We start from the raw sequence: 11,868 nt of genomic DNA, 5'->3' as shown, positions 1-11,868 counted from the left end.
ATCCTCTGCTGAAAATACTGAAAGATGTATTTAGTTCATTAAAAGGCAATGTCCTGTAACTGGTCATGAAGAGTTTCTGTCATTATTTACTATGAAAGTGTATTGAGACACAATATGGTATCAGAGTTTGACCATTTTTGTCTATTTTATTAATTCATTCATTTTCCAATTCACCTATAGCGCATGTGTATGGACTGTGGGGGAAACCAGAGCACCTAGAGGAAAACAAGCCAAATACGGGGAGAACATCTATTTTATTTTATTTTATTTTATTTTATTTATTTATTTTTATTTTTTATTTTTTTCATTCATTGATTCATTTATTTTATTTTCAGCCCAGTCCCTTTATTAATCTGGGGTTGCCATAGAGGAATGAACCGCCAAATCATCTAGCATGTTTTATGCAGTGGATGCCCTTCCAGCTGCAACCCAACACTGGGAAAAACTGAAACACTCCCATTCAGACACATACACTACAGATTTTATTTTTATTTTGAATTTAATTTAATTTATTTTAATATAATTTAATAAAAAATTTTCATTAATTTTCTCTTGGCTTAGTCCCTTCATTAATATGGGGTCTACACAGAGGAATGAACCGCCAACTTATCCACCACATGTTTTACGCAGCGAATGCCCTTTCAGCCGCAACCCATCACCAAGAAACATTCATACATACTCATTCACACATACACTACGGAGAATTTTAGCTCACTCAATTCACCTGTACCGCATGTCTTTGGACTTGTGGGGGAAAACGGAGCACCTGGAGGAAACCCACACAAACATGGAGAGAACATGCAAACTCCAGAAATACCAACTGACCCAGCTGAGGCTCTAACCAGCGACCTTCTTTCTATGAGGCGACAGCACTACCTACTGCGCCACCGCATCGCCCGTTAATTTAATTTAATTAAATTTTATTTTATTTAATTTTTAACAAAATTGGGTGTGTTTTTTTTCTTAGAACTACTGTACTAATGATTTTGTAGGCTTTCTCAAAACCCAAACAATTGAAGACAGATTCTTTCAAAATCTTGCTTTTGCTTGTTGGTTTTGTTTTATTGTATGTATACTGTTTTGTTTTATTGTATGTTTTGTGCTTTATATATTATTCATTATAATTCATTTTATTGTTCAATCTTCTTCTCTTTTATTCTTGCTATTTTTTTGCAATGTTTATCTCTCACAATTATAACTTTTTGTCAGATTGCCAGTGAAGAGGTCTTAAAAATCACAATTTTAACTCTGAGAACAAATATTTTTTGTGCAACTCATAATCAAAAGGGATAAGGTTAAAGAAAGAAAGATTTTAAAAAGTGACAAACAAATTGGTTTATTATGTGGTACAAGCAAGCTTCCATAGTTCCATAATTGATTTGTAGAACTAATTATTACTAAACACACATGAGAAAAACTGCCTGTCTCTAAACAAACACACACATTAGGCTCTATTTTAACGATCTAGCCGATAAGTCTAAAGTGTATGGCGCAAAAGCATTAAGCCCAAGTCTAAATCCATTTTTGCAATTTTAAGCATGGGAAAATACAGTTTGCGGCACAGCACATGATCTAACAGGGTTGTGCTTATTCTCTTAATGAGTTGGGTGTGTTTTAAGCATAATGTGCATTAAACCAATCAGAGTCTCATCTCCCATCCTCTTATGCCGAGTTCAGACTGCGTGATTTTCAAAGTAGTCGTGTCACAGATGTTTTCACACTGCATGACTATCTGGGCTAGCGTTTCGTTGCTGCTTTGTTTACACTGCAAGATGGATCGGTGACAGGGACTTTCACATTGCATGACTTTACTATATGAAGAATCATTTTTATTATTTTTTTTTATTTTATTTATTTATTTTTATTTTTTATTTTTTTCATTCATTGATTCATTTATTTTATTTTCAGCCCAGTCCCTTTATAAATCTGGGGTTGCCATAGAGAAATGAACCGCCAAATCATCTAGCATGTTTTATGCAGTGGATGCCCTTCCAGCTGCAACCCATCACTGGGAAAAACTGAAACACTCCCATTCACACACATACACTACAGATTTTATTTTTATTTTGAATTTAATTTAATTTATTTTAATATAATTTAATAAAAAATTTTCATTAATTTTCTCTTGGCTTAGTCCCTTCATTAATATGGGGTCTACACAGAGGAATGAACCGCCAACTTATCCACCACATGTTTTACGCAGCGAATGCCCTTTCAGCCGCAACCCATCACCAAGAAACATTCATACATACTCATTCACACATACACTACGGAGAATTTTAGCTCACTCAATTCACCTGTACCGCATGTCTTTGGACTTGTGGACTTTACTATATGAAGAATCACCAACAACTACGTCCAAACTACGTTTCACAGCCAAAAACACGTAGTATATCTTTTGTTATTAACTACATAATGAGAAAGAAGCCTTTAATGGGGTAGAAAATGTACATATTTGCTCACCTGGGTTTAAAGGGAATTAGCCAGTTCTCCTCAACGTTGATAATAAACTAATTTCTTTCTGTATGAAACATCAAACAGATACGGTTGCTGATGAGTCCTGTCAAACCTCCACTCGTTTTTCCTCCATTTCGTGGGTCAAAATAAACCGAAAAAGAGCTCTTTAAACTACTTCCCCAGCCTCCCGCTGGCCTGCAGCAGGTATACACGCACGCAAGTGAATGCTGCTCTCTCATTGGCTGTAGGTAATCGCTGCTGTTATTTTCAGTCAAAACTCAATTCACACGGCATGATTTGAATCGCCGACAGCTTCAGATATTTAGCATGCCAAATATCTCGCAGGCATCGGTGACTCATTGGCGAAATCTCTCAGATCGCGTCTTTGATAGTTCATACTGTGTGATTGTCACTCACATGCACAAGCACCGATTTGCCTGTGATTTCAGGCATTTGTCGGTGATTTCTCAAAACCTGTCGGCGAGCCAAAATCGGGGCTAAAATCACGCAGTCTGAACTAGGCATTAAAGAATCAGAAGTGTCAAGCCATGGCGCATTTGCTATTTACATGGCAGATTTTGTAAGTGGAAAAAATGAACACTTTACTAGTCAGAAAATAGATAAACAGACCATCTCCAGTGCGAGGATAAAGAACGAGCCTCCTCCATTCGGCCTCTTTACTTTCTTTTTACTTTACTTTTACTCTTTACTCCTTTACTTTCGTGAATAAGGAAACAGTGTTGCATGCACTCCACTGAATACATCCATTTGCCTATATATTTAATTTTGTTTGTTAAGCGCTATTTCAAAATTCAGCTCTAATATCCAGCAAACGAATAAATGAACAATAATAACAAAGTGTGGTCAAATAACTGAGTTATATCCAAACACACATTCAATGCCCCATACAGTTTGGTCCAAAACATGACTGGTGGAAAAATCTAAGCTTGTTTTCAATAAAACAAATATAAATAAGCTTATAATAAACCAAAAATTGTCATGGATAAACTGAAAAATGCCCCCGAGATAAATAAGGCTTATGAACATAAGGCATTTAGGCAGTGTTTTTTTTTTATATTTATATAGAAAATATATTTAAAAATATGAAAAATATAAATATATTTTATATTTTAATCCTTTAATTCTTTTTCATTTGTAAAAATATTTGCATATTGCTGTACATCCTGTGTGTATTAAGCAATGTGGCCTGCAGCAGGTATACACGCACGCACACACAAGTGAATGCTGCTCTCTCATTGGCTGTAGGCAATCGCTGCTGTTATTTTCAGTCAAAACTCAATTCACACGGCATGATTTGAATCGCCGACACTCTGCGCTGAACTTTAGACCAGCTTTCAAATTGGTCAATGGCGCAGTCTATTATAGTTCCTCAAAATAGCAACGCTCCAACAATGCGTCTTAACACACCTCTTGCCGCATTTAAGGCAAACAACTAACACACTCTGCGCTGAACTTTAGACCATCTTTCAAATTGGTCAATGGCGCAGTCTATTATAGTTCCTCAAAATAGCAACGCTCCAACAATGCGTCTTAACACACCTCTATTTTAGACCAGAACATCTAAGAACCCACAAAGCGGCACAAATTAATTTACTATTATAAACAATGTGGCAAAAAAATAGAAAGTAGGTCTGAAAATAGCAACAAAACGCTACCAAACAGGTCTTGTGCCTTTTTGCGCCGGTGTACGATGATGCTCATAGAGATGCTACAGAATGAATCAGTGACTTAATCTAAAATTCACATTGATGGACTGTATCCTGCAATCACACACTTCACTACTACATGGTAAGCATATATAAATCAAAAGCACTTATAAAAGAGAGCACAAAATTACCCAAACAACACTACTTTTGTGGAAATTGTGAAGTGTGCCTACTATGATCTCTTTACAAGCAGTATGGTGATTTGTGAATGGCAGGATTTCAGAATATGTATTTGCTTAAGAGAATTAGCATTTTCGGACATTGGCAAGTGTGTTTGAATGAATCAGTTTAATGAGTTGGATTATTGATTTACTCATAAACATGTTTCCGTCTTCTGGCATAATACTGTACGAGCAAAGTTCTACAAAAAAAAAAAAAAAAAATCAGCACTTAGCCAGTCAACCCGGAACTAAATATTATAGAAGGTTTGTGTACACTCTTTGGAAACATATCCTGTATGTGCCAGAAACACAGTCCAAAAACCTCATTTTGGGTTTTTGTCACGTCTCATTTTTCACTGTGTATAATATTGTGTTTTGTTTGTGCTGGATTGGGCCTCTGACTTGATTTATTGGTGACATTATGAATGTGCTACTGGCAAAAAGTCTTGGAAGAAAACTAGATTATTTAAAAATATATACGCCCAGAAATGTAGAGTTTTGAACTGATTATTATGTAAATCTTACAACTACTGGGAAAAAATGTCCTGGGTTATTTTGCATCTTATAGTTTTGGAAAACATTCAGAGTGGATGATTTAACATATGTGAATGACATAATAATAATAATAATAATAATAATAATAATAATAATAATAATAATAATAATAATGGTGAACAATAGGGAAAAAATGCTAAAGTTTTTTACAGTAACGCCTGTTTCACACCGCAAGCGTCAGCGGCGCGTGAGCAGAGCGTGAGCAGCGCGTTTGTCGAGCAGTAGCAGCACGCAGGCGTTTGCCTTTCACACCAGCTGCGTCTGCAGCGCGCAGCTCTTCGGCAGCTGCTGCTGAGATCAACCTATCTCTGTCTATTCTATCTAGTTACCCCTCTATATACAAATACACTTTTGAAACTTTTCATCTGCACCAAGGCCCCTCCTATGCTGTTTCATTAACCTGCAATTGTTTATTTTACAAATTTTATAGATCAAATAGTACTGTATACTTCTCAAGCTAACTTATATGAGAAGTGTCTACAGTCAGAAGACAATCGCCTGTGATATCATGTCATTTATTTTTTGATTATCAGGTTGCTGTAGACCTAGTTATAATCATATTTATACAATATAGTTATAATGATATTTATACATGATCAAACTAGTGTTACTTTCTCCGCCTCAGTGATGTCCAGCGGCAGAATAACCGCTCGTTAATTCATGCTCGTGCAGATGATGAGACGGACAAAAGTAATTAATGCATGCCATTCTTTTACTTATTTTCGTGTTGTCAGATTCACAGTGCAAACAGCTCCCGGTAGGAATAATTCGAGTGAACATAAAACAAAGCCGATTAAAACTTTCTTGCTCTGCTTAGCTGCACAGAACACAGCGAGCTCACATAATCCAGCATGCGTGTCGCACTACACTACCCACAATACACTTCGTTATGGACTACAAATCCCGTAAATATTCCATTTCCCCTCTCCTACAACACTAGTGTGCAACTTAAGCAAAACTGATAGTAAAATTGTTTTACATTCGGTTTTGTTGTTCGGGCCTAAATAAATGTTTGTTGCCATTTTTAATCGTTTTAAGTTAATTTGAATGACTATATATAAACCATTTGACATTATTAACGCATTTATTGGGTAAAATTGCTTTTTACTTATTTTGTCATTCAATGTGTTTTGGTCATTATCAATGCACTGTCACTTTAATTGAGCGTGAGCAGCGCGTCAAAAATAGACCCAGCGCCGAAACTATCGCTGCACTGCTGCTTCGGCGATGCTCACGCCTCGCACTGACGCGCTGCTGCTGCGTGCGGTATGAAAGCTCTAATCTGTTAACATGGACGCCGAAAACACACGTGCTGCTCACGCTCTGCTCACGCGCCGCTGACGCTTGCGGTGTGAAACAGGCGTAAGACTTAAATTAAAGCCCCCAAATTTCATAGTACATAAACTGAATTTACAGAATAGTATTATTATAACTACAGTACTAGTTACTGCTTAAATATTATAATTAAGTGACAGGGCCCAGGGCTACTATTTTGGGATCCACAAAATATGTGTTTTTGTTTTTACAAATCCAATAGAGGGCGATGTGTACATTTTTGAATATCTTAAAAACGTTCCAGGGTTTTACATACATGCCATTTCTCGTAAAAAAAAAAAAAAAAAAAAATCCAGAGGGTGCTGTGAATTTCTGCAAATCTCAAATACGTTAATGCGCCAGGTTTGAGCACTGTATTTATGGATTATTTATATATCCTTCCTATGTGCATCCATGAGACGCCAGCAGGCTTGTTGTGCATAATACTGTGTATCAGCTTCCTATCAACTGACCCATACACACCCCCTTCTCTAAACCCAACCAATAGTGTTTTTTTTAACTAGAAGAGAAAAGAACATTGCAGCTGCATGCTTTTACCATGTTACTTATTTTATCTATTTATTTTTATCTGGGTTCTAGAACCATCCTTCAATGAACTCAAACACTGGTCCACACCACATCCCAATTCCGATACCATACAAGGAGAGCTACTCAGCAAACTGATCACAAGGTAAAAGCCGTCCATATGAAAGTGGTCAGTGGTAGCGCAAAAAGAAAGAGAAGTTGTCAGCAGCAGCATCCTGCCCCATGGCATTTGTTTCACACAAAATCCAGCCGAACGTATTAAGAATGGTATAAACAGAGGCTGGAGTCAGCTTCAAATGGGCTGTTCAGCTTCACATAGGTGGAACTTGAGCTCCAAGTGGGCTGTAAAAACTTCCTGGAGTTTCATTTATGTAATGTGTTGAACATGACACAGAGACCAACCTATTGTGTTTTATGACTGCAACATCCCAACCCTAAACCCAACCTCACAGTAACCTGTTGTGATTTTTGAACATCTACACCTACACTAACCCTAAAGTCAACCTTCTTGTGGAGTAAGTTCCTCCCACTTGGAGGTAACCCAGCCTACTTACATTGCAATCCTTCCCATTTGGAGGTCTCCTAGCTGCACCCTGCTAAAAAATCCAGCTTAAACCAGCCTAGGCTGGTTGGCTGGTTTTAGCTGGTCAACCAGGCTGGTTTTAGAGGGGTTTTAGCCTGATTTAAGCTGGACATAGCTGGTTTTGGCTGGGCTCCCAGCCTGCTAGGCTGGTCAAGCTGGTTTTAGCTGGTCATCTCCCAGCCTAACCAGCTAAGACCAGGCTGGAAATGGCTGGAAACCAGCCTGCAAATGGCCAAAACCCCTCTAAAACCAGCCTGGTTGACCAGCTAAAACCAGCCAACCAGCCTAGGCTGGTTTAAGCTGGATTTTTCAGCAGGGCAGTGATACCAACTTGAACATATTTGCTTATTTTAAATGTGTAGCTTTTGGCACATATCCCCAATAAGCCTGTGCTATTTTTACCCTTGTTGTTCCTTATCTGTCTAGTAGGGGGCATATAATATGAAGTTTACTGCTAGGATGTACCAGGGTGCAGATGTACAAAACCAGTGACGAGGAATAAATTCAGTCCAAAGTGTTTATTTCAGTGCAAAAATGTGTGCATTCCCAGCAAAAATATATATACAAAATTTACAGAATCAAGGTGTGTTCTGGCTATGCCAACAGTTAGGCCCAAACACACAACTATCCACACAGGAAAAAAAAAAAAAACTTCCTAAAATGGCCGTCATGCAGGAGCCATTTTATAGAGTTTGGCTCCACCCATTTTGTTAGAACATACCACATGGAAACATATACAACTTCTAAAGCAAGTCAAATATATTTTATGAGACAACACATATGGTAGTAACATGCAACACATACTTCTCAGAATTACATAAAAAAGTTTCTGATTAATATGTTCCATCAAAATCAATGGTTTCATTGATTTATCCCACTATGACATCATCTAACATGGTAGAACCCTAATCATTGGGGAAATGGAAACCTTAAAATGGCTGCCTTTCCTGCATACAGGTTTGGCTGTTTGGAGGTGACCCAGAATGTAAGTAGGACAATATTATTTGTTTGTTAGTCGTGATGGTGAAATGAAGCTTTCTGAACCAGTGAAGCCCTCGACTTAATTGTATCGGAAAAAGGTTCGTTACTCGAAGTTTTCTAAATCAGAGCCCGATGAGGACCTCTTCAGGTTAAAGTGTGGGAAAGCACTGTGATGCCATGTCAAATGTTCACAACTGACCAACTCATTCATGTAGTAATACAACAACAGCAATATAAACAAATTACTCAATTACTGTAGTTTTTACACAAGATATATTACATTACACAACTGACGATTGTAGTAAAATCCAAGGTATTCAAAAGTTTATCATAATACAGTTAGTCCTGCTCCAAGCAGGAATCGAACCAGCGATTCCTGTATGGGAGGCAAGTGCTCTAGGAGGAGGCTATGTGGATGATGCCTCTGAACTGCACTCACCAGATGGTTTCTGTTAAACACAATACTACGATATGCGGTGGTTTTCTTTAAAGATAGTTGTAAAAAAATATTAGTATGGTTCAAAACCTTTTTACTAAAAATTAAAATTGTATTTTAGTTTAATTACTGATGTGTGGGACTGGTGCAGTGCTTTAAAACAGTACAAATGTATGTAATCGACACCTAATCTCTCGCTATACACTTTACTATGAGGGTGTTTAAACCTTTGAATCAAAATTCGAAGCAATCACGTCGGTATAGGCGAAAATGAAGCTTCGGACGTCACTGATCACGTGATGATGGCAAAACGAATCAAGCTCCGGTACACTGCTTCACTGCGAGATGTATCGTTTTTTTGATACATGCTTCGAAGCCTCGGCGCTCAACGTCACATCACTATTTGTTAGTTTTAACCATGAAAAATAAACTATTATGATTGCAACAAAGTCTGGTGTGATTTATTTCAAATGTTAAACCAAATAATGAAATGTTAAGCTGAATAAAATAAATGAACAAACACCAAAAATGGTTTTTCAAAAATAAATGGAGCATTTCTAAATCACACAAAACAGTCAGGTATCCACACACACAGTACATTTTATGTTTGTTTGTTTTTTCAGCCGGCATCTTAATTGTGTGTATAATGGAAATGGTTTGTGTGAGTTAGTGCAAGCTTACTAGCTTGCCTACATAAAAGTCAGTCACAGCCAATCTGTGACATTAACCCCTTCCACATTCATACTTAACTGCATGTTTTGACATTGAAAAGTTATCATGTTTCCTGTTAGGTTTGGATTTAGGGGTAGGGTATAGGGCCATATTATAAGGAGTCTTAGAAATGCAGTCCTAGAAAAGGTCCTGAAACTGCAATCTCTCCAGTGCAGCAGATGACAAAATATTTCTTTCTTGTAAATACAAACTGAAAACTAAATTGTTTCTTAATTGACATTGATCACGGAATACATACCTGGCAATCCAAAAACCACTGGAAACGAGTGAGTAAAACCATCTGGCAACACGTAACATATTAAATGAGCGAACATAAGTTATGCCCACATCTGAGAAAGCTACTCAGAAGTGTTGTTTGGAAAGTGTGGGGAAAGTCAGTCAGTATATGTATATCACAAAATATCAGTTATCCAGTAAACCTTTTCCATTGTGGGAATCCAGCAATTGTTGGGATAATTTTGGTTCTTTTTGTGCAGGTTTTGCACTCAAAAATATTTAGGCCTAACAAATAGGTTTATGTATTCTGATTGCATATAAAATTTCCATCCATTTGTATTACATACTTTTAACTGATAGCTCATAAACTTAATGTGATTGATATTTGTCAGTTAAACATAATGGAAAAAAATTAGAATATGATTGGTGTAATCATATCATCAATAATTATTACAATGTGTGTTAAATGCTTTTTATTAATTAATCTATTATGTGGAGTATGGAGCTGTGTCAATGTTGCTCCCAAATATTAAGTAAACCAATCTCCTAGAATTTAACTAATTGGGTCTGGCTTTTTTTTAGAGCTAGAATTTTTGATTCCATATTCATATCTAATCTAACACTGTGAAACCCAAAAAGTTAAGATCACTCAAACCATTTGAGGAAACCAATTGCTATAAACCATTTGAGTTAAAAAAAAAAATAAACTAATCTATGAATACTGTGAGCTTAGTCCATTTAAGTTGAAGTAATGAGGTATTTTATTTACTCATTACCTTCAACACTGAGTTCAAAACTCTTTTTAAATGAGCAGAATTAACTTTCAGTCAATTTTGAGTTAACTACACTCATTTCATTTCATAAAGTTGACTGTTGGGTTTTGCAGTGAAGACATCTGACAACATGCATTTAAAAAATGTAATTAAAGAGTGACAATTGTAAAAACAAATGCTGAGTCAAAACTTTTTAAAATCCTGAATCAATATTGGAGCTACTTTTGCACGCTGGAGCAAGGATGACACCATGGCTGAAGTATTTCTTTAAGACATGTAATGTTCTGTTTCAAAAGTATTTTAGTCACGCAAAGCTGATGTAGATTGTGTTGTATTATGAATGGGTTATATGCACGGAAGTGTTATTCAGACACTGAAAGCTTCTGGAGAAAGATTGATGTGACTATTTTCAGTTTCATTAAGGACCTTTCACAGCATCAATAATGTACATTTTTTTAACTTTAAAAACAAAACATAAGTACATAGCATAAGTGTAGGGGGGAGGGAAAATGGGAAGGGTTTGAATAAAAATGGGAGTTCCCATTTGGGCACGAGCTGATTTTCACAGAGGAAAAACAAACACACATGCAGGGGAGAAAGACAGTGTGTTTAATGATTGTGAAATGTTTGATTCTGCACGTCGTAAAAGAGAAAAAGCCTCTGCATTTCTCTGTAACTCAGATGCACTCGGTAGGTCAGAAAGCCGTGTGTGTGTGGGCGATCCTGTCATAAAATGCGGCAACAATTAAACACGACGGTCGGCAATAGTTTGCTTACAGTGCTCACGTGTTTACACTCAGAGAGCAGCTTTTACAGCGGATTTTTCAGTACATAATAGTGATGCTAATGTAAACTAAGTAACTTAGAAATCATTTTGACTAAGGTCTGTCTTTAAACACTGAAAGAGTACTGCTGACGATACGAACTATAACTTTGCCATCTGAATGAACAAAGAAAGCTTGCTGATCCCACACTTACCAAATCTGCAGACAGGATAATCAACACATACTGGAGCTGCGTCTCTTTTTAAAGGAGATGAGCAGCAAATCCGGATTTCACCATTTCCAGATGAGATAAGCTCTCGGGTAAAAAATGTATTTCTGCCGCGCGTCGTATGCACTGATCCACACGTGAGTCCAGCAGTGCTCTTAAAGAGAGAAATTGAAAACAAAATCTTCACTGCAGCACATTATAAAAGCAACACTGACGACCCGTATCTCCAAAACATTTCTTATTCTTTTACCACTTCTTTTGGCAACACAACTTGGCGTCTCTCTGCCGTCTGACCACTGTTTCAGGTACAGTCTTCGAAGCTAGCATGCATATTAATAAAGTTGCAGTGCATACATGATAGAGCATGCTGATTTACTGGCCGTGACGTAGCTTC

The sequence above is a fragment of the Danio rerio genome, chromosome 11 (assembly GCF_052040795.2).
Source record: "Danio rerio strain M-AB ecotype USA chromosome 11, GRCz13ab, whole genome shotgun sequence".
In the NCBI taxonomy this organism is placed as follows: domain Eukaryota; kingdom Metazoa; phylum Chordata; class Actinopteri; order Cypriniformes; family Danionidae; genus Danio; species Danio rerio.
The sequence above is the reverse complement of the archived record's forward strand: the minus strand, read 5'-3'. Positions refer to the sequence as shown.